At 44.9% G+C, this 13978-nt stretch overlaps 1 long non-coding RNA gene across 1 annotated transcript; it reads left to right on the top strand.

Annotated features, from left to right (window-relative positions):
* The first annotated feature begins 1705 nt into the window (after positions 1-1705).
* LOC137165212 (uncharacterized) lies at positions 1706-2768 on the top strand. Its single transcript, XR_010923301.1, has 4 exons — positions 1706-1753; positions 1893-1972; positions 2431-2507; positions 2629-2768. It is a non-coding gene; the product is annotated as an uncharacterized lncRNA (long non-coding RNA).
* Positions 2769-13978: the final 11210 nt, after the last annotated feature.

The raw sequence follows: 13978 nt of genomic DNA, 5'->3' as shown, positions 1-13978 counted from the left end.
CTAATCTCTACTGACATGTTAAAGAAATGAGATGATATTAAACTGCAGGGAGTTGCAAACACTAGTGAAGACTAGAGAGTCCCAGAGGGATTAGAAATACAGGCATATGAGAATAGGATTAATTTTAGGGAAACTGAAAACTAATTTTTCTGGAGGAACATAATCCAAACCACAACTGTGAAAGGGGAGGGCAAACAAACAGCGCTGCCACAGGAGATGTAGGGCTCAACAAACTATCCATAAGCAAAGGGTCAGTGCAGGTGTGGGACACGTGTTATTCGACTGAGATGCCATGTTGTGGAGCGGGGTGATAGTCCTAGTCTTTTGGGAGCAAAAGGGCCTGGCCTGTTGCTGGCAGCCCTGAGCACGTCAGAACTTGAAAGACACAAACAAAGTGAAGGAAGTCCAGAGACGAGCAACACAAGCTGGGGGGTTTAGGAGAAGACCCGAACACACACAGCTTGGCTGAGCAATAAGTGTATGTGTGGGGAGGGAAACAATGGCAGCTGAACACTTGAAAGATGCAAAGCCCCAGCAGGGAGATGGTTGATTTAAGCCAATGCAGGAGCATAAAACTAGGAGAAATAACATTACATTTAAAAAGAGACCAAATGTAGGTGAATATCAGGATATAGTTCTTGGGAAGTGGTGGGAGCCCCGGGATGTGAGACCTGTGAAGTTAGATCAGACAAAAAACTAGAAATCGTACATGAAGTTAAAACACTCGCATGGGCAGGAAGGTGAACTAGGTGACTAGCTAGGTATGACCCAGCCCTAGTGTCCGATTCATAACTCAGGCACTGCAGCCCCTTCATCACTGAAGATACTTATCTCCAGTATCTCAATTTGCTTCTGGTTCCCCAAACTGAAAGCAGTGTTGTAGCTATGTTCTTACCAAAGCCACGCAGAGAGGGAGACGAACACTGCTCTGGACAAAGACGTGATGCCTTGGCTTACAGAATAGGGCTGATTGATTTTTTTCCATTGAAAATGGAGTTTTGACTAAATGATATTTTTCATGAGAAGTTCCTGCTTCCCAGGGAAAACTTGGGCTTTTTGTCAAAAAAAAAATAAAACCCCAACATTTTTGGTTTTAATTTTCCACCCACTGACAACTGCATTGGCTTTTCTTGTTACACTATGTTTGTTTGGTTTTAGTTACAAGTCTAAACATCACCCCTGAATTCCATCTGCAATCCTTTGTGTTACTCCCTCTTTCCCTTCCCCTTTGCCTGAAATCATTTCTCCGCCATTATTCCATGTAGCCCATAAGTTCGCTTGTGAACGACTCTGAGTGAGGACTGTATCCTCATTCTCTTTGTGAAGTGCCTGGCACCTAGGGTGCTACAAACAGAGGTTTCCTAATAACATTGTCATAAGAGCTAGGTACTGTATTATTGTAGCACAAATAAGTTTCCTATTCACTGCTGAGATCACAATACCCTTGTAACAGAAGGTGTTGCTGTCTGTGATACACGTGCAAAGAATAATATTATCTCCTTTGTCTAGTCCTTAGAGCTTAGCAAACTGAGACTGGTTCTGTCAATAAAAAGCCTTGAGTCTGTGTCCAGACAAGGACTCCACTCTTGGTTTGATGCCCTCAGGGATCCTCTCCCTACAGAGTTAATTTTTTTTTATCCAGCAGACAAATCCATTTTTTTATGGTAACAGTCCTTCAATCCAGTCTAGTATGATGCCTCCTCTGATCTCTTCCTCCTTCTCCCCCACCAAAAAGGATTTACATTATTTCCAGGTTGAATATTTTATTTCTTCTTCTTATGCCTATTCTGTGTCCCCTTATACACTCCCTTGTCCTTACTGGTGTCTGTGATGTCTCCTAATGCAATATCATCTGCAAATGTAACGACTGTGCTGTTATTGTCCAATTTCAGATTATTAACAAAGATGTTAAGTAAAACTGGGGCTGACACTGATCCCTGCTGCACTTCACTTTGGGCTACCTCCAAGTCAGGTAACATTGCTGCTTTGCATTGGCCTTTGTTTCTGATCCCTTAACCACTTTTGGTCAATGTGGCAGATTCTTACTGCTGCACATAAAACAAAGGAAGCAGTAGCTGCCGACATCAGTTGAAGGTCATGCTGCTAACGTGCATTGCAGCTGATAGCTCAAGTTATGATAAGCACAGGCCTCTCTGAGTGTGGCACAAATACCAAACGGACTACACACTGCTATGCAGTATCGTTTCCAAAGTAATCTGGGATGCCTGCACACACATGCAATAGACATATCTTGTGCATGTCTAAATCCATGTCCTATGATTCATACTGTGTCCAGACCCCTTTTGTGATACATAACATGCTTCCTACATTCCAGCTAACTGGATTCTAAAACGATGGATGGACTTTGGTACTATCCTTGTGACTGATGCATTAAAAGAAACATTGTTTTCTATTTTATTATTCAAATAGAAAAGTATTCCCTGCCATCGCCTGTTCCTTTGTGCGCTGTAACCTGAGAGCCACGAGATCTATTGCAGCATTACTCTGTGAGTTACTGTAGGCCAAGGCATGTCTAGGCTAAACCTTTTCCCTTTTGTTTGAGTGGCTCAGCAGATACAAATGGGTAACTTGCCCACAAGTAACACTTCTGGATGCCTGTTTCCACAGGGTCAGACCGAGTGTTTGGGATGAGATAGTGTATGATCATCACAGGTGTCTTGCTGCATATAGTGAAGAGATATTGCAGTGTCTTCTGCCTGTGCTTGACCCTCATCTTGTGGCAGTGGAATAAACTGAAGAGCAGATAACATGGGGACTGTCTCACTGCACCACTGTGGTTTATTCAGTACATTTCACATTTTCCCATTGCTGAGTTTCCTGCTTGTGTCCCAGGCATTTAGTGTTGGCTCATGCTGTCCTTTTAACCATCTCCCATCATTTCTGTGCGGTCTGAGGCTCTGACATTCATTTGCTTTGCTTTTTGCCCTCCCCCTCTGACCTGGGACTCCCCTTGCCTATGGAACTTGGTGAAATAGGAGAAAACACAGTCTTTTAGTTCCAGGTTAAGCACCTGCCTGTTATCATGCCACACACCTTCCTGCTAAGGGCGTTAGCTGACTCCTGCACATGACTAGTTCCGTGTACAGGAGTGGTCTGTGCTGCCTTGGCATGGGTGTATGTCACATGCCTGGTTGATGGGCAGCACGCCAGCCATTGGGGCTGGCATGCCCACAGTCTACTGTATATGTCTGCATTTTGTGAGCACCAAAGATTTGCTTTCCTTCAATGGTTTTATTGATTTTTTTATGCCTTATAAGCAAAAGTCACAGAATAACAGAGAAAGCTGCCATCATCCAGTTAGTCAGGAGTGGTGGAGAGCATTGCAAACCATGAGGGCATGTCACTTCTTCCCTCGTTTAAATACCAGCACGCCTTTGAGGTTCAAGTTCCCTTAGGCTCGGGCAGTACAGTGGGAACTGGGTAGTTGCAGTGATTTTATTATTTGTTTTATTCCCTTGGTCATCCTGAAAGCTGGGCAAGAGCAACCCTCGGGCAATCTTTGACTTTACTGAGGCTCTAGGGAATGCAGGGCTCAGCCTGGGGTGCTCATTGCAGGATCAGGCCCTTGGTTTGTGAAGCACGGCCTTTGGTTTCTTCAGAAACACATGAGGCATGGTTTGCTGGATCAAGTTGCTTTTGCAAAACAAAGATTTAGGTTGATTAAACTGAGGGGAGGGGAGAATGTTTAATGAAAACTTGAAAAACCTTGGCAAAAGCCAAATTTAAATTATAGAAAGGCCTCTTGAAACTAAAACACCCCACTCTGGCTAATCCGATTCCCAAAGAATGCATCGAAAAGGCCGTCACACCTAACGTGTTACTATCAGAGGGAGTCAATGGTTTTTCCAGACCTGAAACACACATTAAGCACCAGAGTTTGCACATGGAGTTGAGCGATTTCACTTGTTTGTAAGATATTTTATTTGTGGGGGAGGGTTAGCTGTTTAAAGAAGCCTTGGATTGGCTATATCTGTACAGCACCCCAAGTGCTCAGGGCTGGGCTGGTGCCTGGAGCTGATATTCTATTGCAAATGAGGATGATCATGAAAACTAGGGGCACCTTTGGACTGCGACCCACTTATTTGCCATTTTAACAATTTTGAGCCTACTTCTCTCTCTCTTCCTCCAGTGGGCTAAATATTTTGCAAACCCCCTAAGCTGTAGTTTCTCACTGGGAATAAGCTGATGTCAGTAGTTGCACCTAGGTGCATGCACATGGTGACAGAATGGCGTCACTCTCAATGCAGCCAACTGGCTGCACATTGTGCTTTCCTCTGGTTGACACCAGTGGTGCTCTAACACTTTCCAGAGATGGGTGACTGAGGCAGCTGTCCAGGATACCAAAAGCCAATGGTCTTCGTTGTTGTTACCTGTTGCCTCTCATCATGTACATAGATTTCAAGTTCGTTGGGGCGAGGGTCATCTCTCTTTTCTACAAGTGCACATAAGAAGCGCAATGGGGCCCTGATCACTGGCAGTTGGGGTCACAATACAAATTAAAAAGTAAAGAACTATAAGTGACGGAAGAGAGAGATTGAGATCTCCTGTCGTTCATAATTTGCCCAGTTATGGCTTGCCCAGAGCTGTACCTGAATAACAGCCTGACTGAGACAAGCTCCAGGCACGCTGAATGGAGAGACAGAGAGAGAAAGCAAAATCTTCCATTTTTGTAGAACTGCCACATTTAAAAGCACAAAGTAAACACACACAAAAGAATATTTTGGTGAAGTACTCACCTGTCTTGAGTCACTTTCAAAGCCTATTAAAAAAAGGGATGTTAAGAGTATTATATTGATCTGATCAAAGGGCAGACCAAGGAACAGTATAATATTAATCAGTCAGTGGACCATAAATGCCACTTCCCTTGAGAAACAAAATAGCATCTCTCTGTAATCTCAGAGTCTGCAGTTCCCAGAGGGTCTGGTAAGCCTCATCTCTCTTCTGCTGTTAGATGCCTCATTCTGTGAATCCTGGAAAGCCATTCTTCCTTACTGAATTTAATGACATCCAGGATCTGCTTCTTTTTATGATCCACCTAGGAATGGATTTCTTTGAAGAGATTTGACAGCTGATCTCTCAGCTTATTCTCATGGATCTTTTAAAAAAAATCCCCCAAAAATACACAAAAGAAAATGAGTCAGGTCAGGGATTCAGTCTTGTAACTATATTATTGTTGTTGTTGTTTGTTGTTGTTACATCTAAAACCAAGTAGAGCTGGTGGAGATTTTTTGCTTTTTTTTGACAAAAAATTGTTTTTTCATCAAAATAATAGATATTTCGGCAGGAAATGTCCATTTTTCAACTACTTTTAGGGATTTTAGTCAAAATCAAAACTGGAAAAAAAATGGTTGAAAATTGATTTTGGGTTTTTTTGGCAACAACAACAAAAAATTGGACCAACTCCAGTTTTCAGTAGAAATGTTGATTGAAAACCAAAAATATTTTATGAAAACCTTTTCATTTTATCAATGTTTTTCATGGAATAAAAAACATTTTCCAATAAGCTCTATAAACCTGTTTCTTCAGACATTCACACTGTGATGGACCACGTCTTTAGAGAAAACTTGTCTCTTGGACATCATCCCTCCATTCCCAACTGGTAGAGCTCCCTTCTCTCCCATGTGCTCTCACATAACATGCCTTGGATGTTAACATCCCTTGGAGACTATTGGAACTCAGCAAATGCTAGTCAGAAATCTGATGAAAAGAAAGATTCAATTTTCAGGGCACTTTTTAAGGGGTTCAGCGGGTGATGCACATTCACGGGCACTGGATGGGAAAGTTTGATGGCAGAAGAACAAGAGGCAGAAAAACTAATCTTGGATGCACTATGTGGTACTCTGAGTGGATCAAAAGGAACATTCATCCACAAAGAGATTAGTAGAGGATCATACAGAATGGGCCTCCATAGCTGCAAACCTCCACTAATGGAGATGCCACATAAGCAGAAGAACAACCCTTTGCAAAGACAGTGATTTGCTTACTATTAGAAAAGTGCTATTAGGAAAGTACCTAAAAATTTGTAATGTATTTTAATTAAGTTTAGTAGCTGGGAATATTGAGGAACCCATCCCATATGACCAGTCAGCTCTAGTAGACCACCAGCACGTGCTCCACAGACCACAATTCAAGACTCTCTGACCTATCCAACCAAGGAGGGATTGGAGCAGAGGGGAAATTATTTAAAATCTTTCTCCACCATGTGAAAAGATCTGAAGATCTCCAAGATTCTGTACACTGAGCAGCTTCCCTCACTCTCACTTAGACCATCATATAAAACTCTGCAAAAGAAACTGCATTGAACTCATTCACCAACGTTGCAAACCACACGAGCAACATTTTATCCCAGGCCACCTGCTCCTTGCATAGTCAAGTACCCTGCGGTGTCCTGAATTCTCTCCAATCCAGACCTCCTGATTCTTTTCTCCCTTTCCCTCACTCCATTGCCAGACCTTCTTTCATCCACCCTTTCTCCATTCCATCATGTTGCATTGCAGCTTCATGCAATGTCCTGTCCCTGTAATAATATCTTCTGCAATATCTCCTCTCAGAGGCTCCCAGAGGACTGTGTGGATTCTAGTCCACTGACCCCCCAAAACTCCACGGAGAGTCAGGTAGCAGCGTAACTCCCATTATACTGATTGGGGAAAAGTGAGGCAGAGCAGGCACCTGACTTACCTAAGCTCATGCAGGACATTGAGGCACAGCCAGGAATAGAACCCCTATCTGCTGACTAACTCCTGTGCTCTAACCATTCGGTTGTGCTCTGCGAAGGTGCGTCACAACACTGTGCCACGGGGACCTTATAACACAGCCAGACTTTCAGTCTCAGGTATCTTGAAATGCTCTTTGAGCAGTGGGCCCCAAAATGTGTTTTTAGATCTGATCAGAGCTGGTATAATCCATCCCAATCAAAGAAAGAAAGAAAACCTGGAGACAGTCATTTGAAAGGTGTTTGCCTCTTCCCAAGTCCTAGGCATGTGGCAGGAGGCTGAGATCACAGGAGAATATGCAATACCGAAATCAGAGCTCCTGAAGTGCTCAGTCCAGCAGGATCCCTCTCCCGGCATTCACTGGGAGAGGATATAGGACATTACACATTACTGACTGGGAGTGATGGCACCATACAAAACCCAGACACCATGGGGGATTGAGAGAGCCTCACATAGCTCTCCACCTGAGTTGGCGAGAGCGTCTTCTCCTCTGCAGTTCATCCCACTTGGCACAGCCTTCCCAGTTCCCTCTGCCTAGATGACTCTATCCCATCTCCCTCAGTTGTCCTAGGTCCGTGTTGGGAGACACCCCACTGGGAGAGTTGTGCCACCCTGGGGAATTTAAGCAAGCTCTGGGTCTGCATCCACTGTCCCTTCCTTCCAGGCCATTGCAGAACTATACAGATATTTAGTTATCCTGTGGCAAGGGGCAGACCTGGGCTTGTTCCTCACTTCTCTGCTGATTTTCTAAGGTTTTGTTCATCACATTTACATTCATTTGCATCATTTTCTCTGTTCTGGAGACAAACATCTAATGAAAGAAAACAAAAGAGCTTTAGCCATTGTCCTAGGATGAACAAGATAAAGAAAGTCATTTTCTGTGCTTCATGACATTCATCATTAAATAGGTCCAGTGGGGCTTTCAAGCTACCATTTTCTTGAAGGAGGGGGACCTTCCTAGCTACAAGGCTGGGGTGAGAGAGCAGCAGCACATCTGTTTACAGAAAGATGCTGCAGTTTTGCAATGGAAAAAGATAAGAAGCTTTCACTGTTTTTTGTTTTTTTTTCTCTTTAGACCCAAGCTTAGGATTCACAGACTAACGTAGAATTCAGACAAAGCCTGAAACATCACAACTGGACCCAAGTGCTCCAGGGATACTCATACTTAAGATTACTGATCTATCTCCCAGCCCTTCCTCATCCATGGCCTCTGAACTGGGCATGTGAATCACCACTGCAACCTTTAATTCATCTGTACATCCAGGGAGGATAAACTGCTCCTAACCACAATCCAATGGATGCAAGTAGCCCAAACTCCATTTCAGGGCATGCAGCTGAGCAGATGGCAATGGACACAGTCTGGAAGAAATGAGGTTTTAATCTGGGGACCATTGACTAGGCTGGCCTGGAGTCCCTGCACTAAAACACTTGTTTTCTGCTGCCTTCTTCTCATCTGTGAATGAATGTAGCTCAGACACTGATTTCTCCTGGTGTTGGGGGCACACACATCTCAGTGTCACTCACAAGTATCCTGGTTGAACAAAGGGACAGCCTTTCCGTGCCAGCACCTGTGTACATACCCCTCTGCCGGAGCCCAACACTGTAGATTGACTGTGTGTGACTCTCTGAAAGACCCCACTTATGGCCTATGCCTGCCAGGCTCCGAAGCAGTGACCATCACCTACCAGCCCTTGGTTAAAGGCCTCTTTCCGGGTGATGATGCGGTGGCCCTTGTGGTAGTCAGCAATGTAGCACATCACACAGACACAGGCCAGGTCATCCTGGCAGTAACTATACAGCACCCTGCCATGCCTGGGACATTTCCATCTCTTTGGGGAACAGCTGGGACTAGGACATGGGCATTAGGACATGGCCTTTCTGGGCAGTCTTTACACTGTGTTTCCTTAGGTGGGCCTGGCAGAATGATGCCTCGCAGGTCAGGCAAGTCCTCACTGCTGGCTGAGGCTGCCCCAGGAAGAAATCACAGGGGATACCTTCCTTTTGCCTGGTTGCTGGCTTCTCCTCCTCCAAGCAGCCCTCCTTGGAAGGGGGGTCCAGGAACTTCTCCACAATGCGGCACAGCTGGAAGTTCTTCTGCAGCTTTGGGAAGGGTAGGAGGTCGACTTGGCAGATGGGGCAGGAGTAAGTGTCGCAGGGCTTCTGCTGATGACTGTCAATCATCTCTTGGGTGCTTTCCTTGCACAACTCAGAGACACGGGCTCCTTATAGATGTCAAGGCAGATGGGGCAGCTAAGCTCCTCTTCCAAGCTTTCTGCTACTGCTGCTACCTCTTCCATAGCTCCAGAAACCTGCCCTATTGAACTGCAGTGAAGCAAAGCTGAAAAGGAAACAGCATCTTAAGACCAAATGCACCGAGAGAGATGTGACTATGCCGGCAGGGCCATATGGAAACACCTCCCTCCCTAAAGCCTTATCAGGCTGGGGCTCGAAATCCCTATGAGCTGCAAGTGTCTCCAGAGACAGGTGCCACACATGGTTCTGCTTAACGTGGTGACTGTTCTTAAATGGCTCGCTTGGTATGGAGCTCCTGCACGGCCAGGGCTTTGTCACAGAAAACCCTGGGACTCTAAAAGCATGCTTGAGGCTCCCCAGCATGCAGGATTTCTAAGCACGAGTGTAATGTGGCATTTAACTATGTTGAATGTGGACACAAGCCAGGGTCCCTGTATATGTACTTTGGCTTGTTGCTGGTGACTTAGCATTAGCAGCACACAAGATGTGGGGCCAAATTCATCCCTTGTGCAATTAGTTAGTGGAGTTACAGCCTGGGGGAATGTAGCACATATAATGTCACACCGGAGCCCTCTTTCCCTACAAGAAATGAAAGATGAGAGGCAAAGACCAGAGAAATTTAAAGAAGCAGAAACATTCACTTGCTCTGTGAGATGTGGCCAGACTGAGGAAAGTTAGAAAAGTGAAGGGGGAGATGGACAAGGAGTCAGCGCAGCAGTGGACCAGGGTAGCTGGAAAAGATGGGGGAGAAGAATAAATGGAAAGTGGAAAGATCCCTTCTGACCTCTGGAAACTTGCTGAGACACAGCCAGGAATCTTTGAATGTGACACCAAGCCTGGGCAGGAGCTGTGAAGGGGTAAAAATTACATGAAAAAACATGAGGGGAAGTAGGACTGGGGCCCCAGGGCTCGTTGCATAGGCACAGAGAACCCATCTCTACAGCAAACAAGAAACAGAAGCAACAATAGAAGTAGGAATTTACATTGCTTTAAAGGGAGAGGAATACATTGGTTAGTTTCCTTAAAAAACAGTGGGACCTTGAAAGAAAGGCACCTGTGTGTGACAAGGGCCCAGAAATCAGTATAGTGGCTCCAATCAGACAGGCAAATTGAAGGCTGGGTAGAAAGCCCTCAAAAAAGAAAGAAACCAACATGCATTACTCCTTGCAGTTACCTGTCAGCCCATGGCAGCTGGCAAGAATAGATTTATATTGGACTGGGGGAGTGTATATGTTGTTATAATTGATTTCTCTCTAGTCTTCTACATGTATTGAGTTGGCAAAGCTTTCAGAGACCTCATCTAGTGAAATGTATGGCAGGCAGAAGCTAAAATCAATATTTCCAAGACCTGGAGACCCTGAAGTCCTGATGTCCTCAATTTAAAGCATCAAAGTTTTGATTTTAAACAGTGCATGAGTACCCATCTCATTCCGTAACCAATGAAGAGCAGGAGTAACCGTATAAAAGGAGTCTTGGCATTTTGGTCAGCACAGCTACAGAACTGCACCTGGCAAAGCTTCAGATGGGGATTAGACTTAGGACATCTTTGTCTAAGACACTTGCTATAACTTTAAGCTAAGAGGCCAGACATGGAGGAATTCTGAGAGAATGAAGCTGAAATAAAAACTTCAACAACAAAAAACATCAGTATTTACCAGAATCCTAGCCTGAATGTTTCCAGCAACTTCGAGATCCATAGGCACTCCCCCTTCATATGCTGTGGAGGCTCGTAAAGGATGTCTGTGTAGGAAACTAGCTGGACTGCCACATTCCCAATAATGACAGGAGACTGTACAGTCTGTTGGTGAATGAATCCACAGCAACATACTTGAGAGAGAAACCCTGCAGACCTGAAAACACTGCAATTCCTCCTGATCTTTCAAATATATGAGATGCCCACATTCGAGCTCTGACACACACCAGGACTGTAGTTTTCAAAGGAAGATCCATTCCATTTAGAGGATCAGAGCCTTTCTCTCAGAGATGTTTTATTGGCACATTCTCAGAATTAAAAGGGTTTACATTTCCTAAGGGAGGTGGATCTGTGGAGGTACGGATTAAAACCATGTATCCTCTAGTCCTGCTGTTCCCTGCATTTGCTCTGAAATGTGCATGTGGAGGGTATGTTTCTTGTGCAGCTCACAGCATACCCCATGCAAACCTTGCTCCAAAGTGGCAGCATCTTCAATATGCAAATAGATTGTGTGACAGGGAGTTAACAGGTGAGTCTGCACCCTGATCACTCTGCTCCAAGTAGTCCTGTCCCATCCTTCACTCCCCTATCCCCTCCTGACTAAGTGGGGTAATGGAAGTTAATGATCTAGTGGGAGGGGGACTGGTAAGAAAGGTACAGGAAGGGAGAGTAGCAGGGTTGGCTGAGCTCAGAGTCAGAGAGATCTCCAGGAAGGGAAACTTCTCCTCTCGGGCTCTGGGAAAAGGGCTGAAGATACGAGGACACTGCAAATAGCACTGCTACACAGAACCAGAAAGGTGCTGGTGGAGGGAGCACGAATGAAGAGCACGCCATGGAGATCCAGCCAGGGGAGTCTGAGGTTTCTGTGGTGCAAGAAGGCAGGGGTGGACCGTGCCTGGCTACAGATTAAATCGCAAATTGGACATATCCTTTCCAGGCGCTGGGGACGACCTGAGAGCTTGAGCTTTGCAAAGGCATGTGCTGCGGGAGAAGCTGTTTGCAGCACACCTTTCAGAGAAACTTTATGAAACTAAACTTAGGACACGGGTATGATACTGGGGAGCCCTGCTTCTCAGGACATGTGCTCTGTATCAGCCGCAGCACTCTCACCTTGCTTCCACTTTAAAGGTTCAGTTTAAGTGTCTCTCTCTTGCCGTGGGGGTTCGTGAGCCATTTCTGTTCTCTCTCTCTCACCAGTCTCTGGAAATCTGACATTATACTCCCATTTGTTGACCCGGAAATGACAAATTTCAGCTTCCCTGTGTCCTGTCTGGCCCCAGCATATACCCACAGGGCCTTCAATTTCCTCAGCAGACATCCCATGAGGAGGGGGAGGGGCTCCTGGTAAGAACTTCAGCTTCTGCACATGAACCCCATTTGCCTCCTCCTTCCTGAGCACCATTATTATGCTTCAAGTTTTCTGGGCAGGAACTCTACACAAAGCCTTAACAATAAGCCCCCAGGCCAGCTCCCTTTGCACTGCAACCCCCCATCTCCCATACAATCCTATAGATTTTAACACGCCTGGGACTGCTCCAAGGTTCAGTCTCATCATCATGAGAGCTGGCGCTACCGAGGCAACATGGCAGACTAGACCCCGTACAACTGAATGAGGGGCAGCTGGTGTAGTCAAGGTCTTGGCCTGATAAACTAGTGGACTCCTCCAAAAAGTGTGGGCATGGCAGCTCTGTAAGACTACGCTACTTGCTCAGCTAACGTGCACAGAGAGCAGCACAGCACGCACATACTGTCCACTATGAAAAGTGCCAGGGACTGGGGCAGTTGGTTATTTTCAACCAAGACCTCGCTTGCCCCTGCTATAGGCAAAGACATGAAGGCAGCCTGGCACCAGGGACACCAGTTGGTCCAAGTCAGCTGTAAAATTGGCCCCGTCACAAAAACAAGCTATTGCCTTTTCTTCCCATCACCCAATAGAAACGTGTCAATCTGTCTCCAGGCTGAAGAGAACAGAGACAGCACTGGCTATTGCATTGACTAACAAGGGCAGTGACAAGTATATGAACTATGACAAAAGAGGCATCGCTGTGTGCAGTAAGTTGATACTTTACCAAATAGCAAGGGAATAGAGAAACTTGTATTTTAATCTCCATGGGAACAAATGAAACTGAAATATTTGTTGCAAATAATTTATCTGACAAATTGATGTTGTTTTAAATAAATTATTCATAAACCATTTCTTCTCATTCCATCCTCAACTCAGTCAATGGTCAGATAGAAAGTAACAAAAAGTGTACTTGACAAATCTTTTTCTCCCATCAGTGAGGGGTCGCAAATTATGTGTGACTGTTTCCATTTGCTCATCAGGATGCATGCTGTATGTGTTTGTTTTAGAAAGGAATACTCCAAAGTAGGGACCGATCCTGCAAACAACTCACCCACTGAGCAATTTTTTGTCACCCGTGTAGTCTCATTGGAGTCAGCAGGACTGATCACATGAGAAGACTTCAGAGCATATGTGCAGGCCTGGTGCTTAGTCATGAAGGGCCTGATCCTGACCTCACACTGGTTCCAGCTGCACTGACTTTGCAAGGCTACTCCTGTTTCACACTGCTGAGCGTGTGAGCAGAAAATGCAGGTCACCGTGAATATTAAGTATTGGAAAAGCTCCTGATATTTCCCAGTTTTATTGTGACATTCTTCTTTTCCCTCTAATAGTTTAAAAACATATGCATCAGTTGGGTTTTTTGGGGGGGAGGAGGGGAAGTGTTTGCTATCCCGGCACTGGCATATTCATCTTAGATAATGCAGAGATGGTGACATTTGCATCTAACAGCCCATCAACAACCAATCAAAGCCCACAGAACAGGCAGCAGGGCAACTGGCCTGCATGCTCTGCCAAAGTACCTTAAACCAGTAAAAGACTGCACACAGACTTTCTTATTCTGCAGTAAGAGTGGCTTATTTCGATGTGGCTTAATGCAGTAAATAAAAGGGATTCAGCTACACTGAAATAAGCCACTCTTACCCAGGGGTTTCACTGGTTTTTAACAAAATCAGTTTCAAACCCCAATTTCAAGTAGTGTAACTTCTGTGCAACAAAAGGCAAAAAGCAACAAAAATGAATCAACTCCATAAAGAACCACTGCTGGCAGAATGTACAATTCCATCCATTGGCAACACCAAGTGAAAGGAATTACCTGTATCATTTACTTTTGCTGTAAATATTCGAGTCCTAAAATGAGTGGGTGGGGATAGGAAACACCTGTTTTGGAGGGGCATATATTTTGCTCTGTAATTAATTGTTCAAAACCTATAAGAGATGGAGGAAAGCATTTTT

This window comes from Emydura macquarii, unplaced genomic scaffold (assembly GCF_026122565.2).
Source record: "Emydura macquarii macquarii isolate MOO-44397 ecotype Brisbane River unplaced genomic scaffold, CSIRO-AGI_Emac_v2 contig_2768, whole genome shotgun sequence".
In the NCBI taxonomy this organism is placed as follows: domain Eukaryota; kingdom Metazoa; phylum Chordata; order Testudines; family Chelidae; genus Emydura; species Emydura macquarii.
The sequence above is the reverse complement of the archived record's forward strand: the minus strand, read 5'-3'. Positions and strand labels throughout refer to the sequence as shown.